A 14,616-nucleotide genomic window follows, 5' to 3' on the forward strand; every position below is an offset into this window, starting at 1 on the left:
CTGTCTATGTCTCTTTGTCTGTGTCTCTCACCCTCAAGCTCTCTTCTCTTCCTGTCTCCAAGTCTCTCTCTTTCACCTGAATGTATCATGTGTCCCTATGTAGCCGGTGTCAGTGTGCATCGATATCAAGATTACGAAACACATGATTGCAACTCTGATGGCAGCGGATACGGGAGGATAGTTGTGTACGGGAGGATAGTTCTGTATTGAAGGATAGGTAGATAGTATGATGGTAAGGGACCCCCAGTGTTGAGTATATCATGAACAAACGTGAGATATCTTTATGGTCAAAGTATGATAGTATTACTTGGACAATTTTACAAACATCAGTGCATAATTTTTTTATTATATAGCAAGAGAAAAGCAAATAATGATTGGAGTCGAGTTAGTATGATATATGTAAGTTTTATCGTGGGGATGGGGGTCGCTTTGACATGATGTCAAGAGGCACTTGTTTCATTGATGTCAACAATGACCCCCACCCATGTCTGGCACGTACTCACCAGCAAATGTTGTTAAAATTTGGCTGAGGCTAGCCCCAAGCATCTGGCCTCTAACCTCAAACAGATACGTGGAATACCAGGCAGTGCCTGGGTTAACCCGGTCTTTCTCTGTATCTGTCTGTCTCTCTGTCTCTCTCTCTCTCTCTCTCTCTCTCTCTCTCTCTCTCTCTCTCTCTCTCTCTCTCTCTCTCTCTCTCTCTCTCTCTCTCTCTCTCTCTCTCTCTCTCTCTCTCTCTCTCTCTCTCTCTCTCTTTATCTCTCTTTTTCTCTCTCTCTGTATGTGTGTCTATGTGTTTCCATACTGACGAGTCAACCATGCAGGAAGCGAAACTGTCATTCTGAACCATCAGGTCTGCAGTGACCAGTCGACCCTGTGAGGCAGCTGGTCGATCGGCAGGGATTGGTGGGAAGGATTAGGTGGTCGTGGGTTGCAAGCCAGTGGGTACGGAAGGATGGGATGGATATAGAAATAGAGTACAGCCATAATGAATACTTATTATACACAATTACATGCAAAGTATGATCGGTAGACTTTTGTGTTCAATTTACGACCATCAGTGCATAATGTTTTATATTAAGAAATAGAACAAATGGAAAAAAATTGATCCCGCGTTCACTTAATATTAAATTCCTTATGGGGTGCCTATTGGTACTATGTCCCGTGACAATCGCTTCATTTATGACAACACCGATTCGACCCCATGATGCTAGCCAGCTACGACGAAAAGTCCCACTCGTGTCACTTGGATTACCTACATTTCGCAGCTCTCGACATTGGTCATAAATTTGTGACTTTGTGACCTTATTTCGTCACTTTTCGCGAATTAAAAGTTGTCCTTTGTGCATCATAGGATTAGGTCGAGGGTTATTGAGATTATGTAATCCGGCAGCCCTGAATATTGGTGGGTTTATGATGGCGGGATGTTAATAGCAATTATATTTTTTCTACCTGCCGCTGATTTTTCCTTAGTATACCATTGGTCTGGTTATATCCCGTTTTCTATGGACGGCTGAACTTATTCTGTTTGTCTTGGGATTCAATTGTTAATCTTTCTTGTTGATTTGCTTAGTAATTTTTGCTGAAGAAGGCCGATATATCGTCTTGAACACGTTACAAGTTCTATTCGATTTTAATGATGGATTGTTTGATGAAGATTAAGCCACCCAAGAGGTGGCACGGGCATGAATAACCCGTGAAGTTTCCATTCATTTTTAATATGTTTTTTCCCCGCATGACACATACATACGTCTGTGTTCATTCCGGAGTTGACACGAGTAACTAATATTCAGGTGAATTCGACTTTAAGGATGCAGTTGTTTGACCAGACCACACACTAGAAGGTGAAGGGACGACGACGTTTCGGTCCGTCCTGAACCATTCTCAAGTCGATTACTTTAGCCACGTTATTGTGGCTCATCGCCAGCATACAGTTGTTTGATGGCCCTCCAATGCTCCAGAGGCTGATCAAGGAGGGATAAGTTGATATAGTTAGGCAGCAATCACCTCACCCCCCCCCCTCACACTTCCCTGGAAATAACATGCCATTCCCCTGGGGAACCAAGAGACTCTAACCATGTGGGTCCGCGGTTCGAGCCTGCTAGAGCCCAGGTGAACAGGTGAACCTTCACCTGTTCTCCTGGCTCCTGTGCTCCTTCGGTGGTTATAATAGGAGCTGCCTCGTATGGGCCAATAGGCCTGCTGCAGTTTCCATTACTACTATCCCTACACCTGACTTTCCTCCTCAGCTCTCTCTTGCCTATTTATTGCCTGTCCCTACCTCCTCATCACAATCGACTTGAGAATGGTCCAGGACGGACCGAAACGTCGTCGCCCCTTCAATTTCTAGTGTGTGGTCTGGTCAACAGGTGAACCTCACCCTTCATTCTGCGGTACACTCTACGACCACCACGAATGGTCGTCGAATCATAGGGTGAGGTAAACCCTAACTTATCAATTTCTACGTTAAGTAAACTTAGTATATCTGTGTCTGAAATATACTTAGTATATTTCGTATATACCTAGTATACTCTACTTAGTATAGTATGCCTGAAGATTCCTCAGCATTTCACAATGCTGAATTACTGAAGAAACGTCGAAACACCGAATGGAAAGACTAAGGGATTTAGCGTTTCTCATCTCTACATGGTTATCTTGAGATGGTAGATGGTAGAAAGTATCATAAGTGGTAGATATCTAGATGGTAGAAAGTACCATTAATGGTAGATATCTAGATGGTAGAAAGTACCATTAATGGTAGATATCTAGATGGTAGAAAGTACCAAAAATGGTAGATATCTAGATGGTAGAAAGTACCATAAATTGTAGATATCCAGATGGTAGATATGCAGATGGTAGAACGTACCATAAATGGTAGATATCTAGATGGTAGAAAGTATTTACGTAGAGAATGGGAAAATATCCGGAAGAAAATGAACAAAAGTCAAAATTTGTCATTTTGACTATTGTTTAAAGCCAAGACAAGTTGGCTGTTAAGAAAATAAATTTTTAAGGATTTTCTTCTACCTGAAGACGCAAGAGCTTTTTGGACACTTCTTATGGATATTATATGTCAGGAGATATTGTTGCGTGTTCTCTTCTCCTGTCTCCAGCATCTTTCGTGAGTCTGGATGCTGCTGATGTCTCCGGCATCTTTCGTGAGACTGGATGCTGCTGATGTCTCCGGCATCTTTCGTGAGACTGGATGCTGCTGATGTCTCCGGCATCTTTCGTGAGACTGGATGCTGCGGATGTCCCCAGCATCTTTCGTGAGACTGGATGCTGCGGATGTCTCCGGCATCTTTCGTGAGACTGGATGCTGCGGATGTCTCCGGCATCTTTCAGGAATTGTAATCTATATTTTCGTATTCAATTATCGTTCTTGAATTTGAATCCATTTGTCGCGTTCCTGCATCTTTCGCGAATCTGGGTTCATCTTATGTCTTCCAGCATCATTCGTGTACTTAGGTTCATCTGCATGTTCCAGAATTGTTCACGAGCCTGGAACCACTTGCGTGCACCAGCAGCCTTCGTCAAGCAGAAAGTATATGCGTGTTCCAGAGCCCTTTGTAACCCTGGAACTATTTATTTACTTGCGTTCCAGCACTCTTGATGATTCTGGAGCCATCTTGTGGAGCAGCATTATCCATCTGCATGTTCCAGCTCGATACAAATGAGGTTTCCAGAACAATTAGGGAAGCTCGATCCAGGTGAATTTTCCAGCATAACTCACTAGCGAGACTCAGGTGCGTTTTCACATGAGTGTGGAGCCCGTGTTCAACTTCCAGGCTCGTTCATGAGAGTTGATTATATGAGCTGGATTCTAGCTTCTTTGGCGGGCCAAGATCAATCGGATCAATTTCCCGTATTTGTAGATCGATTTCTATAGATCAATTGGCGTTTCCAGTATTGTTATCCAGCGTTCGTGAGCGTGGATCCATTTGCACGTTCCGTCACAGTTCTGGAATCCGGATTCATCTCATGCGAATTTTGGATGAATTAAACTGAATGTTTTCAACAATATTGCAAAGAATTTTTGTCACTCTATATTGTGAATTTACAGTTATTTTTATGCCATATATTTTGTACGCTTTTTTAGTTCTTTTTTCGAGTGGTATTAATCTCTCTCGCTCTTGTTTTTCTGTCTAATTTGTGTTGTGTGACTTTTATTCATGGCTTTTTTGGTCTTATATAAAAAGACGAATATTGGTTGTTTTTTGGAAATTATATTAATTGTTTATTGCTTAATATGCGAAGGTATATATATATATATATATATATATATATATATATATATATATATATATATATGTCGTACCTAGTAGCCAGAACGCACTTCTCGGCCTACTATGCAAGGCCCGATTTGCCTAATAAGCCAAGTTTTCCTGAATTAATATATTTTCTCTAATTGTTTTCTTATGAAATGATAAAGTTACCCATTTCATAATGTATGAGGTCAATTTTTTTTTATTGGAGTTAAAATTAACGTAGATATATGACCGAACCTAACCAACCCTACCTAACCTAACCTAACCTATCTTTATAGGTTAGGTTAGGTTAGGTAGCCGAAAAAGTTAGGTTAGGTTAGGTTAGGTAGGTTAGGTAGTCGAAAAACAATTACTTCATGAAAACTTGGCTTATTAGGCAAATTGGGCCTTGCATAGTAGGCTGAGAAGTGCGTTCTGGCTACTAGGTACGACATATATATATATATATATATATATATATATATATATATATATATATATATATATATATATATATATATATATGGAAGGTCACTACCCCCAGTCTGAACATTTCATAAGAGAAAATATATTTCGATTTCAGAGCAAAACCAAATGAAAGATATTTTGAGAGATTTAAGGAATTTTTCGATATTTAAATGTCTTGGAATATCTCCTCGATATATCTGACCGATATCTCAAGACGAATTTCAAGCGATATCTCGCTTTGAAATATATTGTATATCAACATACTCAGACACATACTTACTGTGGAGACTCAAAAGCATACACACATAATGCGAGATCCAAGAGTCAATGCTCGATCCTGCAGATACAAATAGGTGAGTACATACATACATACATACATACATACATACATACATACATACATACATACATACATACATACATACATACATACATACATACATACATACACACATACACATACACTTTATGTCTGTATGGAGAGTATCTCGGGCTGGGGGTGGGGGTTGATCCCCTATTCCCCCCCCCCCTCGTTCAGATAGATTAGAAAGGGGGGGGGGAAAGGTAGATTAGTTATTTTGATCTATATCTAAATCAAGATGTATATATCAGCATGGCGCGATAGATAATAAAACTGAGAGAGCACAGACACGTAAACAATAGACATACAGACAATCAAACAATAAATAGATAGGCAGACAACTTTAGACAAACAATCAATAGACAGACAAACAAACAATACTCAGGCAAACAATTAAATAATAGGCAACTCAAACAACGCAGACAATCAAACAATAGATATAGATATATAAACAAATAATATACAGATAAACAATATACAAGCAACAAATCAATAGACTGACACTCAAATTACGTACAATGAATCCACCGAACTGTAGACAGAAAATTAGTCAAAAATGACAGAAACATAATCAAATAATTAACAAACAAAACAATCAAACAATAGAAAAACAGACATTCAAACAATAGACAGACAAATAGAGACAATCAAACAATAGAGTGACAGTCAAACAACAGAGACAATCAAACAATAGAGAGACAGTCAAACAACAGAGACAATCAAACAATAGAGTGACAGTCAAACAACAGAGACAATCAAACAATAGAGAGACAGTCAAACAACAGAGACAATCAAACAATAGAGTGACAGTCAAACAACAGAGACAATCAAACAATAGAGTGACAGTCAAACAACAGAGACAATCAAACAATAGAGAGGCAGTCAAACAACAGAGACAATCAAACAATAGAGTGACAGTCAAACAACAGAGACAATCAAACAATAGCGTGACAGTCAAACAACAGAGACAATCAAACAATAGCGTGACAGTCAAACAACAGAGACAATCAAACAATAGACAGTAAACAGACAGGTATCAGGGGAAATGACAGTTCCTCTCTCTCCTTCCAGTGGCAGACATTGATGCTACGGGAGCCAACAAAGAGGCCGGTGCTACCATCGCGTCCGCATCAACGCCCACACACGCCCACGGTGAAGATGAGGGCGCGGGCGGCCCTGAAGAAGGTGATGGTATGGATCTTGACCCCGCGTCTTGGAGCGACTACCTTAACACCCTGTTTGACCCCGTGTTTGACCCCGGCGTGACCTCTAATGTGTCAGCCGTGGAGGGCCAGACCGCCCACCTGGTGTGTAGGGTCAATAACCTCGGCACTAAGACGGTGAGTTGTTTGTTTGTTTGTGTGTGGGGGGTGTGTGTGGGGGGGTGTGGGGGTGTGTGTCGGGTGTGTGTGTGTGTGTGTCGGGGGGGGGGTGTGGGGTGTGTGTGTGTGTGGGGGGGGGTGTGGGGGGGGTGTGTGTGGGGGGTGTGTGGGTGTGGTGTGGGTGTGTGTGTGGGGGGGGGTGTATGTGTGTGTGTGTGTGTGTGTGTGTGTGTGTACTCACCTAATCATCTAGTTGTGCTTGCGGGGGTTGAGCTCTGGCTCTTTGGTCCCGCCTCTCAACTGTCAATCAACAGGTGTACAGGTTCCTGAGCCTACTGGGCTCTATCATATCTACACTTAAAAACTGTGTATGGAGTCAGCCTCCACCACATCACTGCCTAATGCATTCCATTTGTCAACCACTCTGACACTAAAAAAGTTCTTTCTAATATCTCTGTGGCTATTAGAAAGAACTTTTTTAGTGTCAGCGTGGTGTGTGTGTGTGTGTGTGTGTGTGTGTATGTGTACTCACCTGTTTGTACTCACCTATTTGTGCTTGCAGGATCGAGCATTGGCTCTTGGATCCCGCCTTTCCAGCCATCGGTTGTTTACAGCAATGACTCCTGTCACATTTCCCTATCATACCTAATTTTAAAAGTATGAATAGAGTTTGCTTCCACAACCTGTTCCCCAAGTGCATTCCATTTTTCCACTACTCTCACGCTAAAAGAAAACTTCCTAACATTTCTGTGACTCATCTGAGTTTCAAGCTTCCACCCATGTCCCCTCGTTCTGTTATTATTATGTGTGAACATTTCTTCTATTTCCACTTTGTCAATTCCCCTGAGTATTTTATATGTTCCTATCATATCTCCTCTCTCCCTTCTTTTCTCTAGTGTCGTAAGGTTCAGTTCCCTCAGACATTCTTCATATCCCATCCCTCGTAACTCTGGGACAAGCCTCGTCGCAAACCTCTGAACCTTCTCCAGTTTCTTTATGTGTTTCTTCAGGTGGGGGCTCCATGATGGCGCGGCATACTCTAAGACTGGTCTCACGTAGGCAGTGTAAAGCGCCCTAAAAGCCTCCTCACTTAGGTTTCTGAATGAAGTTGTAACTTTTGCCAGTGTAGAGTACGCTGCTGTCGTTATCCTATTTATATGGGCCTCAGAAGATAGATTAGGTGTTACGTCCACACCCAGGTCTCTTTCTTGCTTCATCACAGGTAGGCTGTTCCCCTTCATTGTGTACTGTCCCTTTGGTCTCCTGTCACCTAATCCCATTTCCATAACTTTACATATGCTCGTGTTGAACTCCAGTAGCCATTTCTCTGATCATCTCTGCAACCTGTTCAGGTCCTCTTGGAGGATCCTGCAATCCTCATCTGTCACAACTCTTCTCATCAACTTTGCGTCATCCGCAAACATCGACATGTAGGACTCTACTCCTTTAAACATGTCGTTAACATATACTAGAAATAGAATTGGTCCCAGCACCGATCCTTGTGGTACTCCACTTGTTACTGTATGTGTGTGTGTGTGTGTGTGTGTGTGTGTGTGTGTGTGTGTGTGTGTGTGTGTGTGTGTGTGTGTGTGTGTGTGTGTGTGTGTCCTTCAGACTTAGAGCACAACAAAGCAACAGAGCATCAGAAACACAAAATCGGGGCCCAGGAACTACACCTCGCCCAGCGAGCGCATATCACCGAATATATCAAACACAGACAAACGTTAAACAGACACATTTCAGGGATAACTAAAGAACAAAGTAGTTTTAAAGCATCATTAAAAATGTATCACAAAATTAATATAGTTTCCCAATAAACCAACCGAATCATCCCCGTTTTCTAAAGGGAAAGACCTGTAGACTTGGGCTGGACGGTAGAGCGACGGGCTCGCTTCATGCAGATTGGCTCGCGATTGGGGGTCTATGCAAATAGACTGATAGATTGTAATTTACGCAATAGATTGATGCAGGGATGAAGGTCTACGCTGATAGACTAACGCAAGAACGGAGGTCTACGCAGAAGTCAACTGAGGGACAGAGTGAGGCGCGGATATTGCTTATGATATTATAAGATATTATAATGATATTATAAGGAGCCGACGAATTGAAGACAGATAGCCACCGGTTATGTAATAACCGTTTAATACCTAAATCTTCCTGGTACCTTAACTACGACACCCCCCCCCCCCCCTCCCCTGTCTTAAATATACGCAGTATACCTAAACGATATTCATTTGATACATATACATACCAAACATAATGTTTTAAATAACGGTATACATAATGTCATACATTACATTATACATAGCGTTATCTACTGTACATCCTTTAGCTACAAAAGAAACATCACAACCACACTCTTAGTCTGTCTGGTATCCAATTGCCAGAAGACGGACTCCGAATAGAGGCTCTCTAGCTTCCCTTTCAGGCACCCCGATAATTGGGTGATTGATGGATAGTTCGGTTGCGCTCGATAGGCAGTTTGGGGACTGGTGACAAGGGTCGGCTGGGACGAGGATAGTTAGGCAGTCTGAGTGGAGTGGTTGTAGATATAACGTTTGAATGTGGAGAGAAGGAGATGTTGTAGTTGTAAGAGGCAGGTCCCATGTGTTGTGAAGGTCTTAGAGTAATTATAACCAGCCAAAGGACACCCCTATTAACGAATGACCGACAGGAAAAGGGCCAATCATTGAATGGTGTAAGAGAGAGAGATAGCGTCAAAAAGACACACACAGAGAGAGAGACCCCAATCCGACCTCGCAAATGTCGATCTGTGAATATATCTCCCCCATCCCCCATCCCCCCCCCCCGAAGCCGTGTTAATCAACTCATTATCTCATAATAACCCGCGTCAACTCACCTCCCCATTAGATATGCACCCCGGGGGTTAATTACAGCCACCATGCTAACTGTATTCCCAAGTCTGTGGCCCCGGGGGACGGGCTGTATTGCGTGTAATGCTGCTATGATCAGGGTGAGCCTGCCTGTGGGCTTGTTCTCTAACACACTGGGGCTCTAATTGAGTTCTCTAATGGCAGGTCTCTAGGGGAAGTTTGCTGTTAAGGGTCTTTAGGTGAATGTTCTCTTAAGTGGGTCTCTAAGAGGGATTTTCCTAGCAAAGGTCTCTAAGGGGAAGTTTCAAATGAAGGTCTCTTGAGTGGGATGCGAAGGGTGATATTTTGCTGCCTTTTTTCTCCTTGTTAATATCCGATAAATGAGAAAAGGTACTGGAAGGATCACAGTACCTTTTCTCAACCTCCTCCCTTCCCTTCCAAAGGTACTGTGCTGCCTCTAGTGCCTTAGGTGACGGAGCTTTTCACAGCAGATGATCCGGATTTTACTCTTTATTTTTTTCACTATTGCACTTCTGGTGTTCCGTTCGTTAGGAAATGAAAACATCAATCTCTCCACGAATAGTGTCATAGTGCGTATGTAGATGCTGTGATTCCATGTGTTTTGTGATCTTACATGTTACAAATATGTTAGTGCTTAGTTAGTGGTCTATATTAGTGGTAGTGCTTAGTTAGTGGTCTATATACTAGACCTTATTGCTTAAGGTCTATATCTTGTATACTATTTCGCGTCTGCTTTACTACCTCCTTTATATAGTGGGGGGATCATATCTCCGATATGTTATGTATATTGAGGATAACACATGTATCTGGACTCTCCAAATAATCTCTATAGAGAGCTCTGATAGTGGTTTTTCGCAATTCTTGATTCAGAATTTGGACTTTGAAGAATCAGCTCCTGGTGCAGAGTGCATGAGAATGTCGTTTTCGGCTGCTTCAAAGTCCAGTGGAGTTAATGTGATATCAATGGTTCGATGCTGGTATGACATTCATGAAGAATTCCGTTAGATCATTGATCGTTTACTGATCTGTGAGAGATCATTCACTTTCACAGATCATTGATATGTGGAAGTTCCATATCACTCTTGCGCAAGGAGCCCAGTGCTAAATGTAGTGGTTGTTCTAGAATGTTCACAGGAGAAAAAGTATTTTGGATTCCTCTCAATTTCAGTGAAGGCCTTTTGCTCTCTTTGACCCTCATGGATTTGTATGGGATTCTTGATGCTTTTTCGTCTATCGTTTATTGTCCTTGTTAAGTGGTGGGATTTATGGGATTTATTGTCCTTGTTAAGTGGTGGGATTTATGGGGTTTATTGTCCTTGTTAAGTGGTGGGATTTATGGGGTTTATTGTCCTTGTTAAGTGGTGGGATTTATGGGGTTTATTGTCCTTGTTAAGTGGTGGGATTTATTGTTCTTGTTAAGTGGGGGGATTTGAGGGGTTTATTGTTCTTGTTAAGTGGGGAGATTTGTGGGGTTTATTTTCCTTGTTAAGGTGTGGGATTTGTGGGGTTTATTGTCCTTGTTAAGTGGTGGGATTTATGGGGTTTATTGTCCTTGTTAAGTGGTGGGATTTATTGGGTTTATTGTCCTTGTTAGGTGGTGGGATTTATGGGGTTTATTGTCCTTGTTAAGTGGTGGGATTTATGGGGTTTATTGTCCTTGTTAAGTGGTGGGATTTATGGGGTTTATTGTCCTTGTTAAGTGGTGGGATTTATTGTTCTTGTTAAGTGGGGGGATTTGAGGGGTTTATTGTTCTTGTTAAGTGGGGGGGATTTGTGGGTTTATTTTCCTTGTTAAGGGGTGGGATTTGTGGGGTTTATTGTCCTTGTTAAGTGGTGGGATTTATGGGGTTTATTGTCCTTGTTAAGTGGTGGGATTTATTGGGTTTATTGTCCTTGTTAAGTGGTGGGATTTATTGTTCTTGTTAAGTGGGGGATTTGAGGGGTTTATTGTTCTTGTTAAGTGGGGGGATTTGTGGGGTTTATTGTCCTTATTAAGTGGTGGGATTTATGGGGTTTATTGTCCTTGTTAATTGGTGGGATTTATGGGGTTTATTGTCCTTGTTAAGTGGTGGGATTTATGCGGTATGTTGTCCTTGTTAAGTGGTGGGATTTATGGGGTTTATTGTCCTTGTTAAGTGGTGGGATTTATTGTTCTTGTTAAGTGGGGGGATTTGAGGGGTTTATTGTCCTTGTTAAGTGGTGGGATTTATGGGGTTTATTGTCCTTGTTAAGTGGTGGGATTTATGGGGTTTATTATCCTTGTTAAGTGGTGGGATTTATGGGGTTTATTGTCCTTGTTAAGTGGTGGGATTTATGGGGTTTATTGTCCTTGTTAAGTGGTGGGATTTATGGGGTTTATTGTCCTTGTTACGTGGTGGGATTTATGGGGTTTATTGTCCTTGTTAAGTGGTGGGATTTATGGGGTTTATTGTCCTTGTTAAGTGGTGGGATTTATTGTTCTTGTTAAGTGGGGGGATTTGAGGGGTTTATTGTTCTTGTTAAGTGGGGGGATTTGTGGGGTTTATTTTCCTTGTTAAGGGGAGGGATTTGTGGGGTTTATTGTCCTTGTTAAGTGGTGGGATTTATGGGGTTTATTGTCCTTGTTAAGTGGTGGGATTTATTGTTCTTGTTAAGTGGGGGGATTTGAGGGGTTTATTGTTCTTGTTAAGTGGGGGGATTTGTGGGGTTTATTTTCCTTGTTAAGGGGTGGGATTTGTGGGGTTTATTGTCCTTGTTAAGTGGTGGGATTTATGGGGTTTATTGTCCTTGTTAAGTGGTGGGATTTATTGTTCTTGTTAAGTGGGGGGATTTGAGGGGTTTATTGTTCTTGTTAAGTGGGGGGATTTGTGGGGTTTATTTTCCTTGTTAAGAGGTGGGATTTGTGAGGTTTATTGTCCTTGTTAAGGGGTGGGATTTGTGGGATTTATTGTCCTTGTTAAGTGGTGTCATTTGTGGGATTTATTGTCCTTGTTAAGTGGTGGGATTTATGGGGGTTATTGTCCTTGTTAAGTGGTGGGATTTATGGGATTTATTGTCCTTGTTCAGTGGTGGGATTTGTGGGGTTTCTGTCCCTCTAGATAACCTTCCTCGTCGCTGTTGGGACAGAACAGAGCGTCCGAGTTGTTCTGCAATGTGTGTTCTTCGCTACAGAGAGAGAACACCGTTCCTGTTTACTCCTTTTCCTCTGTGGTCTGTGACTGGAGCGTATTTCTACTACTACTTTGCCACCCCATAAGCCACACCCTAAGCCACCCCCATACCCACACCCTAAGCCACACCCTAAACCACCCCCATACCCACACCCTAAGCCACACCGGTGAGGGGGAGAACACAGGAACATAATTAGAAGTGACTTGGACCATTTTTCAGCGAGAGGGAGACGAGCGCTTGAGGGCGAGGGTGAGGGTGACATACGGACACTGTCACCGCTTGAGGGCGAGGGTGAGGGGCGTAAGGAAGCTCTTTGTCATTGCTTGAGGTCAAGGAGCTGGGATATGTGGATAAGGAGCTGGGATATGAGGACAAGGAGCTGGGATATGAGGACAAGGAGCTGGGATATGAGGACAAGGAGCTGGGATATGAGGACAAGGAGCTGGGATATGAGGACAAGCAGCTGGGATATGAGGACAAGGAGCTGGGATATGAGAACAAGGAGCTGGGATATGAGGACAAGGAGCTGGGGTATGAGGACAAGGAGCTGGGGATATGGGGACAAGGTGGTGGGATATGGGGACAAGGAGCTGGGATATGAGGACAAGCAGCTGAGATATGAGGACAAGGAGCTGGGATATGAGGATAAGGAGCTGGGATATGAGGATAAGGAGTTGGGATATGAGGATAAGGAGCTGGGATATGAGGATAAGGAGCTGGGATATGAGGATAAGGAGTTGGGAATATGAGGGGACAAGGAGCTGGGATATGAGGACAAGGAGCTGGGATATGAGGATAAGGAGTTGGAATATGAGGACAAGGAGCTGGGATATGAGGACAAGGAGCTGGGATATGAGGATAAGGAGTTAGGATATGAGGACAAGGAGCTGGGATATGAGGACAAGGAGCTGGGATATGAGAATAAGGAGTTGGGATATGAGGACAAGGAGCTGGGATATGAGGACAATGAGCAGGGATATGAGGACAAGGAGCTGGGATATGAGGACAAGGAGCTGGGATATGTGGACAATGAGCAGGGATATGAGGACAAGGAGCTGGGATATGAGGACAAGGAGCTGGGATATGAAGACAAGGAGCTGGGATATGAGGACAAGGAGCTGGGATATGAGGACAAGGAGCTGGGATATGAGGACAAGGAGCTGGGATATGAGGACAAGGAGCTGGGATATGAGGACAAGGAGCTGGGATATGAGGACAAGGAGCTGGGATATGAGGACAACCAGCTGGGATATGAGGACAAGGAGCTGGGATATGAAGACATGGAGCTGGGATATGAGGACAAGGAGCTGGGATATGAGGACAAGGAGCTGGGATATGAGGACAAGGAGCTGGGATATGAGGACAAGGAGCTGGGATATGAGGACAAGGAGCTGGGATATGAGGACAAGGAGCTGGGATATGAGGACAAGGAGCTGGAATATGAGGACAAGGAGCTGGGATATGAGGACAAGGAGCTGGGATATGAGGACAAGGAGCTGGGATATGAGGACAAGGAGCTGGGATATGAGGACAAGGAGCTTTGATATGAGGACAAGGAGCTGGGATATGAGGACAAGGAGCTAGATATGAGGACAAGGAGCTGGGATATGAGGACAAGGAGCTGGGATATGGGGACAAGGTGGTGGGATATGGGGACAAGGAGCTGGGATATGAGGACAAGGAGCTAGGATATGAGGACAAGCAGCTGAGATATGAGGACAAGGAGCTGGGATATGAGGACAAGGAGCTGGGATATGGGGACAAGGAGCTGGGATATAAGAACAAGCAGCTGGGATGTGAGGACAAGGAGCTGGGATATGAGAACAAGGAGCTGGGATATGAGGACAAAGGAGCTGGGGTATGAGGACAAGGAGCTGGGATCTGAGGACAAGGAGCTGGGATATGAGGACAAGGAGCTGGGATATGAGGACAAGGAGCTGGGATATGAGAACAAGGAGCTGGGATATGAGGACAAGGAGCTGGGGTATGAGGACAAGGAGCTGGGATATGAGGACAAGGAGCTGGGATATGAGGACAAGGAGCTGGGATATGAGGACAAGCAGCTGAGATATGAGGACAAGGAGCTGGGATATGAGGACAAGGAGCTGGGATATGAGAACAAGGAGCTGGGATATGAGGACAAGGAGCTGGGATATGAGGACAAGCAGCTGGGATATGAGGACAAGGAGCTGGGATATGAGAACAAGGAGCTG

The 14,616-nt window shown here is 43.3% G+C and overlaps 1 long non-coding RNA gene across 1 annotated transcript in view; it reads left to right on the forward strand.

Annotated features, from left to right (window-relative positions):
• Window positions 1-6,408, forward strand: part of LOC138370155 (uncharacterized) — a 68,494-nt gene extending 62,086 nt beyond the window's left edge. Inside the window, exon 3 of the long non-coding RNA XR_011230056.1 lies at window positions 6,148-6,408. This is a non-coding gene — a long non-coding RNA (uncharacterized lncRNA). The remainder of the gene's footprint in view (window positions 1-6,147) is intronic.
• The last annotated feature ends 8,208 nt before the right edge of the window (window positions 6,409-14,616 follow it).

This window comes from Procambarus clarkii, chromosome 31, assembly GCF_040958095.1.
Source record: "Procambarus clarkii isolate CNS0578487 chromosome 31, FALCON_Pclarkii_2.0, whole genome shotgun sequence".
In the NCBI taxonomy this organism is placed as follows: domain Eukaryota; kingdom Metazoa; phylum Arthropoda; class Malacostraca; order Decapoda; family Cambaridae; genus Procambarus; species Procambarus clarkii.